Source organism: Eptatretus burgeri, chromosome 10 (assembly GCF_056783735.1).
Source record: "Eptatretus burgeri isolate ZD-2024b chromosome 10, Ebu_testis_v1, whole genome shotgun sequence".
In the NCBI taxonomy this organism is placed as follows: Eukaryota; Metazoa; Chordata; class Myxini; order Myxiniformes; family Myxinidae; genus Eptatretus; species Eptatretus burgeri.
In genome coordinates this window covers 56173059-56184301 of record NC_140970.1, presented here as the reverse complement: position 1 = coordinate 56184301, position 11243 = coordinate 56173059, and positions in this window count along the sequence as shown.

The window sequence follows — 11243 nt, the reverse complement described above, 5'->3', positions numbered from 1 at the left end:
CTGTGCTTTGTCCCTTCCAGGTTTCTGCAGGGCTCACATGGTCCACCATCAACCACCTTCTGGCGAAACTTCCTAAATCCAGGATCACTGCTCACCTCCACTCATTCGTGCCTCTTTTTCCCGCCTGTGGAATCAACTTCCACATCCTCTTCAATCTCTTTCTTCCTTCTCGGTCTTCAAGACAGCTGTTCACCACCATCTGAAATCATCACCAACCCAAAACCATGACCTGTTCTCCCCTTGTTATCCAAATCAAAATCCCTCCTCCTTCCAAATTTCTAGTTTTCCCTCTGAGGAGTTTCCTTATGCATTCATCTTGTCTACTCCATGCATCTTCCCCTGCCCCCCTCACCCCCATTACTCACCACACCTGTTGTTTGTCCAAGTCTCCCTCGATCTTGGCATTAAATTCTGCTGTTGGTGTCCCCCCACCCCTCCTTCCGTCTCTCCACTGCTCCTTTTGCGTGCATCTCGACTGTACCTTTTGCGTCCTTATTCTTTCAGTGTACTAGCTCTTCCAGGAGTCTTGACTATATATAAAAAAGAGAAAAAAACAGAAATGTGTTCAAGAATATGTCAAGAAACGTATCCATAAATAAATATATATATAAATATATGCACATACACAGTATACATATATATATATATATATATATATATATATATATATATATACATATACATATGTATATACGTACATACAGCTCTGGAAAAAAATAAGAGACCACTCCAAAAAATTTTTAAATCAGCATCTCTACATGGATGGCAGCCATTCCATTCCAGTGTCTGTTGAATTCCAACACAGGTACACCTCATTCTACTTAGTGAGGTACTGATTAGGTGATCACCTGAACCGAATCTTATTTAACAAGGAAAAGTATAAAAACCACTGCTGTGATCATCAATATCCTCTTGCAATAGGACCAGCTGGATGGCAACAACAGTGCTAGTAGTACCTCAAAAGTAATTGGAATCAAAAAAATAACTATTGACCATGCCAAAAGAGTTGTAAAGAAAAGTTTTGAGTGAGGAAAAGAAGAGTTCAATTCTGGCTTTACTGGCAGAGGGATACAGTGAGCGTCACGTTGCTTCCATCCTTAAAATTTCAAAGATGGCGGTTCATAAGAACAAGGTCAAGCAGCAGACATTGGGGACAACAAAGCTACAGACTGGCAGAGGGCGAAAACGACTTTCCACTGACTGGGATGACCGCCAACTCATTCGAATGTCACTCAAGAACCCTAGGATGACATCAAGTGACCTACAAAAAGAATGGCAAACGGCAGCTGGGTGAAGTGCATGGCGAGGACGGTTCGAAACAGGCTCCTCGGGGCAGGGCTGAAGTCATGAAAAGCTAGAAAAAAAGCCCTTCATCAATGTGAAGCAAAGAAGAGCCAGGCTGAGGTTTGCAAAAGACCATAAGGATTGGATCGTAGAGGACTGGAGTGAGGTCATATTCTCTGATGAGTCCAATTTTCAGCTTTGCCAAACACCTGGTCGTCTAATGGTTAGACGGAGACCTGGAAAGGCCTACAAGCCACAGTGTCTCGCACCCACTGTGAAATTTGGTGGAGGAGCAGTGATTATCTGGGGGTGCTTCAGCAAGGCTGGAATCGGGCAGATTTGTCTTTGTGAAGGACTCATGAATCAAGCCATGTCCAAGGTTGTCCTGGAATAACACTTGCTTCCTTCTGCTCTGACAATGTTCCCAAACTGTGAGGATTGTTTTTTCCAGCAGGACAATGCTCCATGCCACAAAGCCAGGTCAATCAAGGTGTGGATGGAGGACCATCAGATCAAGACTCTGTCATGGCCAGCCCAATCTCCAGACCTAAACCCCATTGAAAACCTCTGGAATGTGATCAAGAGGAAGATGGATGGTCACTGTGGTGGAGTCTGCGGGCCTACGGGGAAGGGCATGGTGGTGTGGGAGTGGTCGGAGTGGTCATCGTATCTGCAAGGGATATAAGGTGTGCGCGCCGCCTGAGGCGTCGTCGGAATGCAGTAGTCGAACGCGGCTTGTGCGTGTGCATACGTAATAAAGGAGAGCCGCTGGGCAGAGTACGCCTGCGCTCGCGCTTGTGCAACACAGCCCAGCTCGACTGTTCCTCCGCTCGTGTCTGCCTGCTGAGCATCTTCCATTCAGTACATTACAGTTGGCTGACGAGGATCTTCGGATCGGCGTGTGCAGGGCGGTTCCAAGCTACGGAGCCAAGGGTCTCGCCAGCACGAGCATGGCAGAAGGTCGGGGCACGGCGCACGGATGCGTACCCGTGTTCGGGGGAGATGAGTTCGAGTTGTTTTCTGAACAGTTAGGTTGCTACTTTCGGGCGAATGATGTAGAGGATGAAGAGAAACGCAAGGCGATCTTGCTCGCCTCGCTATCAACGGAGCACTACCGGCTGCTGAGTGATTTGGTGGCTCCAAATAGGCCCAGTGATGACATGCTATCCTTTCAGGACATCGTGGCGAAAATGAAGACCCACTTGGCGCCAGAGAAGTCGTTACATCTCGCGCGGTTCCAGTTCGATCATCGCGCTAAGGGTGGCGAGGAGCGCGTTGCGGACTTCGTAGCACGGGTGAAGCATTCGGCTGTGCAGTGCAAATTCACGACAGAGGAGCGTCTGGCACGGCTCAGAGATCGTTTTATTTCTGGTCTGCGAGACGCAAAGATGGTAGCAGCCATCCTGCGGTTGACCGACATCACATTCGACTCGGCGGTCGCGACTGCTTCGTCTGTCGAGCAGACACTCACGGATGTCCGCGTCAGTGCTGGTCAGGACATAATGAGTAGCTCCAGCTGGGGCATGGCGGCTAATCCCGCGGTCCACGCGGTGACCGCACAAGTGCCGCAGGTCGCGCAGCCCGGAGTCCGCGCGATGGCTCAAGTGCCGCAGGTTGCACGCGCGCCTAGCGGTGCGGGACGAGGGCGCGCACCGCAGCACGGTCGCACCGGGAGCGAAGGGGCACCGCAGCACGGTCGCACCGGGAGCGAAGGGGCACCGCAGCACGGTCGCACCTGGAGCGAAGGGGCTTTCCGGGGGTGCTGGGGGTGTGGGGGACCGCACCTGCGACAGATGTGCCCGTATAAGAACACCGTGTGTTTGCATTGTCACAAGGTGGGACATTTGAAGCGTGTGTGTCGGATGGCGGGGGCCTCCGTTGGGGTCTTGGATGACGAGGTGCGGGAGGACCCCAGTGACCTGGAGATCGGCCTGCAACCGGGGCATGACGATGCCGGTGAGCCGGAGCAGGAGATGCAACCACGGTTGAGTCTGTTTTCCGTTGGTTCGGAGATGACAACGCCTTTCACGGTTGAGGTCGAAGTGAATGGCCAACCGACTGTGTTTTGCGTGGATACCGAGGCTGCAGTGTCGGTCATGGGTGAGCAGGCGGCTCGTGGTCTTCGCGGGATTCGCCTGGTCAAGACGGCCTTGTCGTTATACACGTACACCGGTGAAGCGATTGCACCGCTTGCGAGGGCCGACGTCTCAGTGCGCTACCGAGATCGACACGCCCGGCTCTCGGTGTTCGTTGTACGAGGGGAGGGGCCCCCCCTTTTGGGTCGGGACTGGCTGGCGCACCTCGGACTGGATCTCCGGTTCGTACCTCCAGATGTGCCAGTGCTCTCTTCGAGGCCTTCGTCGAGTACCGAGGGCGAGGCTCTGGCGGCGGGGGCCACGTCGATGCAGCGGGAGCGACCGTTCGTTGCTGCCGGCGGCAGTGATGTGCGGTTCGGGAGTGGCGAGAGCCATATCAGCTCTCGCGATGAGTTCCCGCGCTTCGCTCGCGATGAATTCCCGTGCTTCGGCAGGGTTCGTGAGGCAATGCGCGTCAGTGTTCAGGCAGCTTCAACAGGTGGCGGTGAGCCCGTGGCGTTAAAGGGAGTCGCGAGTTACAACATCGAGTCGACAACCAAGAAATGGACTCGTGATGTGGGTTGTGGGTTGTTGTTCATGGCATATGTGTTTTTCCTTGCTCTAGTGATGCAGTTTAACATTGTTGAAATAAATGCCAGCAGTTCCTGTGTGAGAGTGGGTTTGGCGGAGATCAGTCAATGGGGTTGGTATTATGATCAATGTGAGGTGGGAGCAGTGGTGGCAAATAAAAAGGTTGGGTTGGCCTTCCATTGTCCCGGGCCGCAGGTAGTTGCTTTGTCATGTGCTGGGAGTTTATCAAAAGACCGCGCTGTACGAAAAAATGAGTTTGCAATGCTTCAAGTGATGTTCGTAGTGATTTATAACGAGCCTATGATTGAAGTGTGGTTTAAATGGAATTGTGACCGTCTAGCTGCCGTGTGGGTCTCGGGGATCGACTCGGAACCAAGACTGCTGCACTGGTTGGCGTTACCCCCACCTCTGGTTGCGAGCGCAGCTCTCTGTGTTCGCTCAAGGCCATTTAGACGGGCGTTGGCGTCTCAACTGATTGTGGTGCGTGAGTTGTTTTGGAGCATTAAGTGCGTACAGCCAGCGGCGCTGTTCAGCGCCCCCGGCCAAGGTCGATCAAGCCTGCCGCTGGTGCCACGGCTTCCAGACAGCGGGCTTCCGGCCTCGGAATGTTTATCTACGTCGGGTCTGCCTGGGGGGAGTGGGCCGGAGGCATTTGATGGTGCCGGGGGAGGTTGGCTCGAAAGATCGCCACGACCTCAGCGAGGGCCATGTCAGCATGAGCCGCCTGGGGGCGTTTCCGCTGGGTAGGGCTGCTGTGTTTTTTTTTCGCCTTGCTGCTTCATATCGGTAACACGGCCAGAGTTTGGGAGGTGCTGTGTCTTCGGAATCTGGTCGGGGCAGCTCCATTAACCCGCTTTCACGCATTATATGATGTGGTGTGCTGTTATACTTCGCTGTTTTCATTTTATTTTCATGATTATTATACCGAAGTCCTTCATGTTGTTTATGCTTCTTATAATGGTGATCATTTAATAATCATAGTTTTAGGGGGGAGGAGTGTGGTGGAGTCTGCGGGCCTACGGGGAAGGGCATGGTGGTGTGGGAGTGGTCGGAGTGGTCATCGTATCTGCAAGGGATATAAGGTGTGCGCGCCGCCTGAGGCATTGTAGGAATGCAGTAGTCGTACGCGGCTTGTGCGTGTGCATACGTAATAAAGGAGAGCCGCTGGGCAGAGTACGCCCGCGCTCGCGCTTGTGCAACACAACCCAGCTCGACTGTTCCTCCGCTCGTGTCTGCCTGCTGAGCATCTTCCATTCAGTACATTACAGTCACAATCCATCAAACAAAGCCGAGCTGCTTGAATTTTTGCACCAAGAGTGGCATAAAGTCACCCAACAGCAATGTGAAAGACAACAGCAATGTGAAAGACATGGTGGAGAGCATGCCAAGGCGCATGAAAGCTGTGATTGAAAATCAAGGTTATTCTACAAAATATTGATTTCTGAACTCTTCCTAAGATAAAACATTCGTATTGTGTTGTTTAAAAATGAAGATGAACTTCTTTTGTTTGTAATATTTGAGGTCTGAAAACACTGAATCTTTGTTGTTATTTTGAGCAGTTGTCATTTCTGCAAAAAAATGCCCTAAATGACAATATTTTTATTCGGAATTTGGGAGAAATGTTGTCAGTAGTTTATAGAATAAAACAAAAATGTTCATTTTACTCAAACATATACCTATAAATAGTAAAACCAGAAAAACTGATAATTTTGCAGTGGTCTCTTAATTTTTTCCAGAGCTGTATATATCGACAAACATTAAGAGATGTACTGTATATAAAGGAGAGGAGATGACATATATATATATATATATATATATATATATATATATATATATATATATATATATATATATATATATATATATATATATATATATATATATATATATACATGAGCAGTCAAAAGTTTGAGAACACCCCCATTTTTCCAGTTTTTACTGAAATTTAAGCAGTTCAAGTCCAGTGAATAACCCAAAATGGTAGAAAGCCAAACGGAAAACTTCCAGAGGTTAAAAAAAACGTTTAGGTTACCAAAAACTGAAAAATAATGTAAATTTCAGAGTTGTTAAAAAAGGCCCTTTTCAGGGAACAAATAATGGGTTAGCAACTGCAGCTGTTCTGCAGCAATGGAAGTAAATTAAGCCTTGAAAGTTGATGCAACAATTCTGACAGTTCTCCCAATTTTTGTTGATTAGTTACAAACCCTCTGTCTGGATAAAAGCAGTGTTGGAACAGATTGTGTTGCTACACCCTCTGAAGCATTATTTGGACAACATTGCACTCCAGAAAGTAATATATTGCTTTGATAATGGCGAGAAATAAACAATTAACAAAGGAAGACAGACAGCCCATTATAACCCTTAAAAGTGTCGGTCTTTCCTTGAGAGAAATTGCAAAGAGGGCCAAGGTGTCCGTGAGTACAGTTTCCTTCACCATCAAAAGGCACTTGGAAACTGGAGGAAACTCTGACAGGAAGAGGTCTGGCAGACCCAAAGCCACAACACAACCAGAAGACAAGTTTCTGAGAGTCAAACGCTTGCGTGATCGGCGGCTCACAGGACAGCAGCTTCAAGCACAGCTTAACACTGGTCGAAGTGAGGAAGTCTCAGTTTCAACTGTGACCAGAAATCTTTGAGCTGCAGGTTTGACAGGTCGAGTGGAAGTAAGAAAGCCATTGCTAAGATGGCAAAATAAGAAAAAGAGGCTTGCCTGGGCCATGAAGCACCGCCAGTGGACTACTGAAAACTGGAAGAAAGTCTTATGGACCGATGAATCAAAATTTGAAATCTTCAGTTCATCATGCAGCGTTTTTGTACGCCATCAAATGGGCAAAAGGATGGCTCCTCAGTGTGAAAACACCAAGTGTCAAACGTGGAGGAGGAAGCGTGATGATCTGGGGCTCTTTTGCTGGATCCAGAGTCGGCGACTTGCACAGAGTGACTGGCACCCTGAACCAAAAGGGCTACCACAGCATTTTGCAGCGCCATGCAATACCCTCTGGTCTACGCCTATTTGGTCAAGGGTTCATTCTACAGCAAGATAATGACCCAAAACATACGTCTTGGCTATGACAGAACTACCTGAGAAGAAAAGAACAAGACGGTCGGCTTCAAATCATGGAATGGCCAGCACAATCTCCAGACTTAAACCCCATCGAGCTGGTTTGGGATGAACTGGAGAGAAGGGTGAAAGCAAAGCAACCTGCAAGTGCAACACATTTGTCGGAACTTCTGCAACAGTGTTGGGAAGAACTTTCCGAACAATATTTGATTTAATTGCAGAAAGAATGCCACGAGTATGTTCGGCTGTTATATCTGCAAAAGGTGGCTACTTTGATGAGTCTAAAATTGAGATTTAATTTTGTTCTACAAAACAATACCATGATTTCTTTTTTATCTGCAATTGTTAATTTGTTCTATACTTTAATTTCAGAGTACATTGGAACATTAAACTGCTTAAATTTCAGTAAAAACTGGAAAAATGGGGGTGTTCTAAAACTTTTGACAGATCTGTACAGAGGTGTTCCAAAAACATCCAGCCAACTTTGGTTGTTAATATATTTAGAACCACAAATGATACGGCAATACCTTTTGGTATATATATGATACAGAAACTCAAAACGTTTTGTGCACATCATCAACACACTTCAATGTGAGCGACGTTTGTCGTGGCAGGACATCAAGGCAGTGCATGAGTTCTTGCCATGTTCAGCTCAGCATGTTTCCGTTCACCAGTGTGCATGCAGCTGTGATCTGAGAACGAAGATCTTGCAGGTTTTCCATCTTGGTGTTTGAGCCAACATCTTTGACAAAACCCCCACAGAAAAAAAAAATCAAGCAGGGATTTGTCGGTGATCATGGAGGCTAGGCGATCGGTCCATCTAAATCAATCCAGCGACCTGGAAAATTTTCATTCAGGACGGCTCGAACGACTGAGGCCCAACGAGGGGGATTGCTGTCCTGTTGGAAAATGATATCGGGTCGCAGGTCTTCAGTCTGTGGAAGACGAATCCTTCCAACATGTTCACGTAAATTGTTGAGGTCACTGTATCCTCTGCAAAGAAAAACGGATCCACCAAGCGGTCATGGAGAAGGCCACACCACCCATTGACCTTTTGACTGTCGCATACGAGTTCACTGACCACGTGGGGATTTTCAGAGCCCCAGATCCTCACATTGTGCTGGAAGACCTTCCCTGATACATGAAACCAAGCTTCATCTGTGACCATGACCTTTTTCAGGTAATCTTCATGATCATCCCCTACATGATGGAGCATTTCCAAGGCAAATCCTTTGTTTTTGGTCCATTATTTGGTTTGAGTTCCTGCAGAATCTGCACCTTATGGGCATAAAGTTTCAGTCTTTTATGCAAAATCTTGTGTTCAGTGGTGATTGGTAATCCCAGTTCTCTGGGTGCAGGTCAAAATTGATTTTCTGGGACTTTGTTGAAATGATTCATGCACTCGTTCAACATCTGCTGCACTTGTGCTTGGTCGACCGGTACTTTTCAGTTCCTGACAACTTCCAGTCTCCTTAAACCTCTTGTACAACTCTCTGACACGAGTCCGCGATGGCAGATTCCTTCCATAACATATCTGTCTCGATGAAGCATTCGGCGGATTGAGCTTTCTCATGTGGAGTCGCCATTTTCTTTTATATTAAACCACCAGACCTGATAATAAAGAAAACCTTTTGGGTTTCTGTATCATACAAAACAAAGGGTATCGGTGTGTCATTTGTGCTACTACATATATTTACAACCAAATTTGTCCAGGTCTTTTTGGAACACACTACGTAAAACCAAAAAACACGGGTGGACGGTGAACGCTCGTCGAGGTGAAGCCTTGGTTGACACATGTGAGTTTGTCTATTCATATAATTACAGACTATTGGAACATACCTTTTCGACATTTCGACCTTAAGAGCTCTTATACCTTTGAGATCATTTTGACCCTTTTAAGACCCTTTATACCCCCATTAAACCCTTTCGACCTTCACTCCTTTGAGATCGGTTTGACGCCTTGCCCCTTTAGACCCATTGATCCTCTTTAGATATTTTAGGGCTTAGACCGTTTGGAACATTTTCGACTCTTTGGACCTTTTTAGACCCTTTAGACCCCTTTTGGACTGCTTAGAGCCCTTGACCCATTGGACCTTAACTACTATTGGAAAATACCCCTTCGATCTTTGTTCCCCTGATGGAACATTATTGACCCTTTGGACCACTTAGACCCTTTCAACCTTTACACACACCCCTGAGACACCAAAGACCCTTTAGACCTGTAGATCTGTGAGACCCTTTTCAACACACACCACACAAACATCGATAGAGTCTTGCGATTTCCAGACTATACTTTTTCTCAGCAAGTAATACACAATCTGATATTGGGCCACAGATTTGGTTCAGCAAAAATCAGAATGATCGATTTAGCCTTTTTGACATGTCAAGGGTTTCCACAACAATTTCACCCCATTGTAATCAAATGGCCTCTTGTGAATTTATTATTAACATACCTCAGTAATTTTTCCAGGTATCAACTTGAAACTTACACAGCTTATTTGTGCCTAAGTAGCAAGTGTAGTATATGTGAGGAAAATTTGGTGAAACTTAGTCAAAGGTCAAGGTCAAGGCCATCCGAAACAAGTAAAGCACCGAAAAGGCCGCAATTATTAGAAAATGTATCAAACAAATTTGTAATGCACAACATTCAATCATGTAGAACACTTGATAGGTCAAATCTTTGAAATTACCAAATTGTAGGTTTCCACGGTAACTATTGCTCATTGGGATTTCGCACACAATGCACAACATCTTTCTTGTTTTGTTTCTTTCTTTTCTGTTTAATCCCCACTTTCCCCTTCCTCTTCTTGCTGTGTTTCATTCAGCTTGTGTGCGGCTTGGTTTGATCACCCCCTTGTGGCCTTCCCCCCACCCTCCCTTTGATCTCACTTTCACTTATATTCTGCTGTTGGTGTTTTTCCCTTGCCATTTGTTCTCTTCCATGAACCTCAATTATTTACATATATTTAGAAACAATTTTTTTTTGCCTTTTTTGGGGATTTGGTGGTGATTTTTTTTCCCCCCACAAAAAGGGGGAGGGAGGTCTAGACCTCAGGACGCCCCACCTAAATCCACCTATGCCAAGTCGTGAGCAAATCACATGGCTGATAGCCAACCCTGAACAGGTTGTCGCTTCGTCGCAGGGTGCAATCAGCCTTCTTTCGTATGCAGCACAAGGCTCCAAGGCTGCATCATTAGTTCGAGGGTGCAGATGTGCCTTTGATGCAAAGTCCCCTGTAGTCTCGGTCAGGAATTTGTTCATGTGCCTGAGATAGCTCGCCGACTCTTCATGAAGGACACCGTGGGATCTTTAACGTCCACCAACTGATGTCGCAGATGGGATGCCAATTGTGCAATCAGTAGTTTATGCTTTTGAAAAAAGAACTGCAATTTCGAATTTGACCAAAGGTAGCAGTAAACAATGGCATACTCTTGTCAAAAGGCACCGTGGAATCATTAAGGTCCATGTGAAAATCATAAAACGTTCAACACGGTGGAAATAGTGAAAAGTTTTTTTCAAACCTTCCGTCCAGGTCTTCAAGACAGCTGTTTACCACCATCTCAGATTATCCCCCATCCAAAACCATGATCTTTCCTACCCCCATTAAACCACCCTCGTTTCCCCCACCCCCCCCCCCATATTTACAGTTTTTCCTTGCTGATTGTTGGCTCTTGTATCCATTTCACCTACCCCCTGTATTTCTCTCCTACCCCAGCCTCATCCTCACCCATATGACATATCCTTTTTTTCTCCCTCTATTTTGTTCTGTATCCCTTCTGTTGGTATTTCCCTCTTCCCTTTCTGCTGTTCTTTTTGTTATGTTGCATCTTGATCTGTTCTGTGTTCTCGCTCTTCCACGAGTCGACTTTGTAAAAAAAAATATATTTTTTTTAACTTTTTTTTTATTTTGTATGCATTTGTATTTGTATTATTTGTATTATTCTTTTTATTTTGTATGCAGTTGTTGGAGATGAAGCTGTGCCGCCAACAGCAGGAATTTGGAATTTGTCCAGAACGCTGGTGATAGTTTACTTAGTCTTTACGAAAGACACCGTGGAATGTCAGATGTCCACCAAATGCCAGCATACAGACCACCCAGCTTAAGTGCATTTGAGGTACGGGTTGACTCGATGATGCAACACCCCTCCCTGTGAAGGACCATGAGAGCAGTTTATAGCTGGAGCGGGATTCAAACCAGTACATATATCCCTCTGGCTCTCAGCTATCCTGC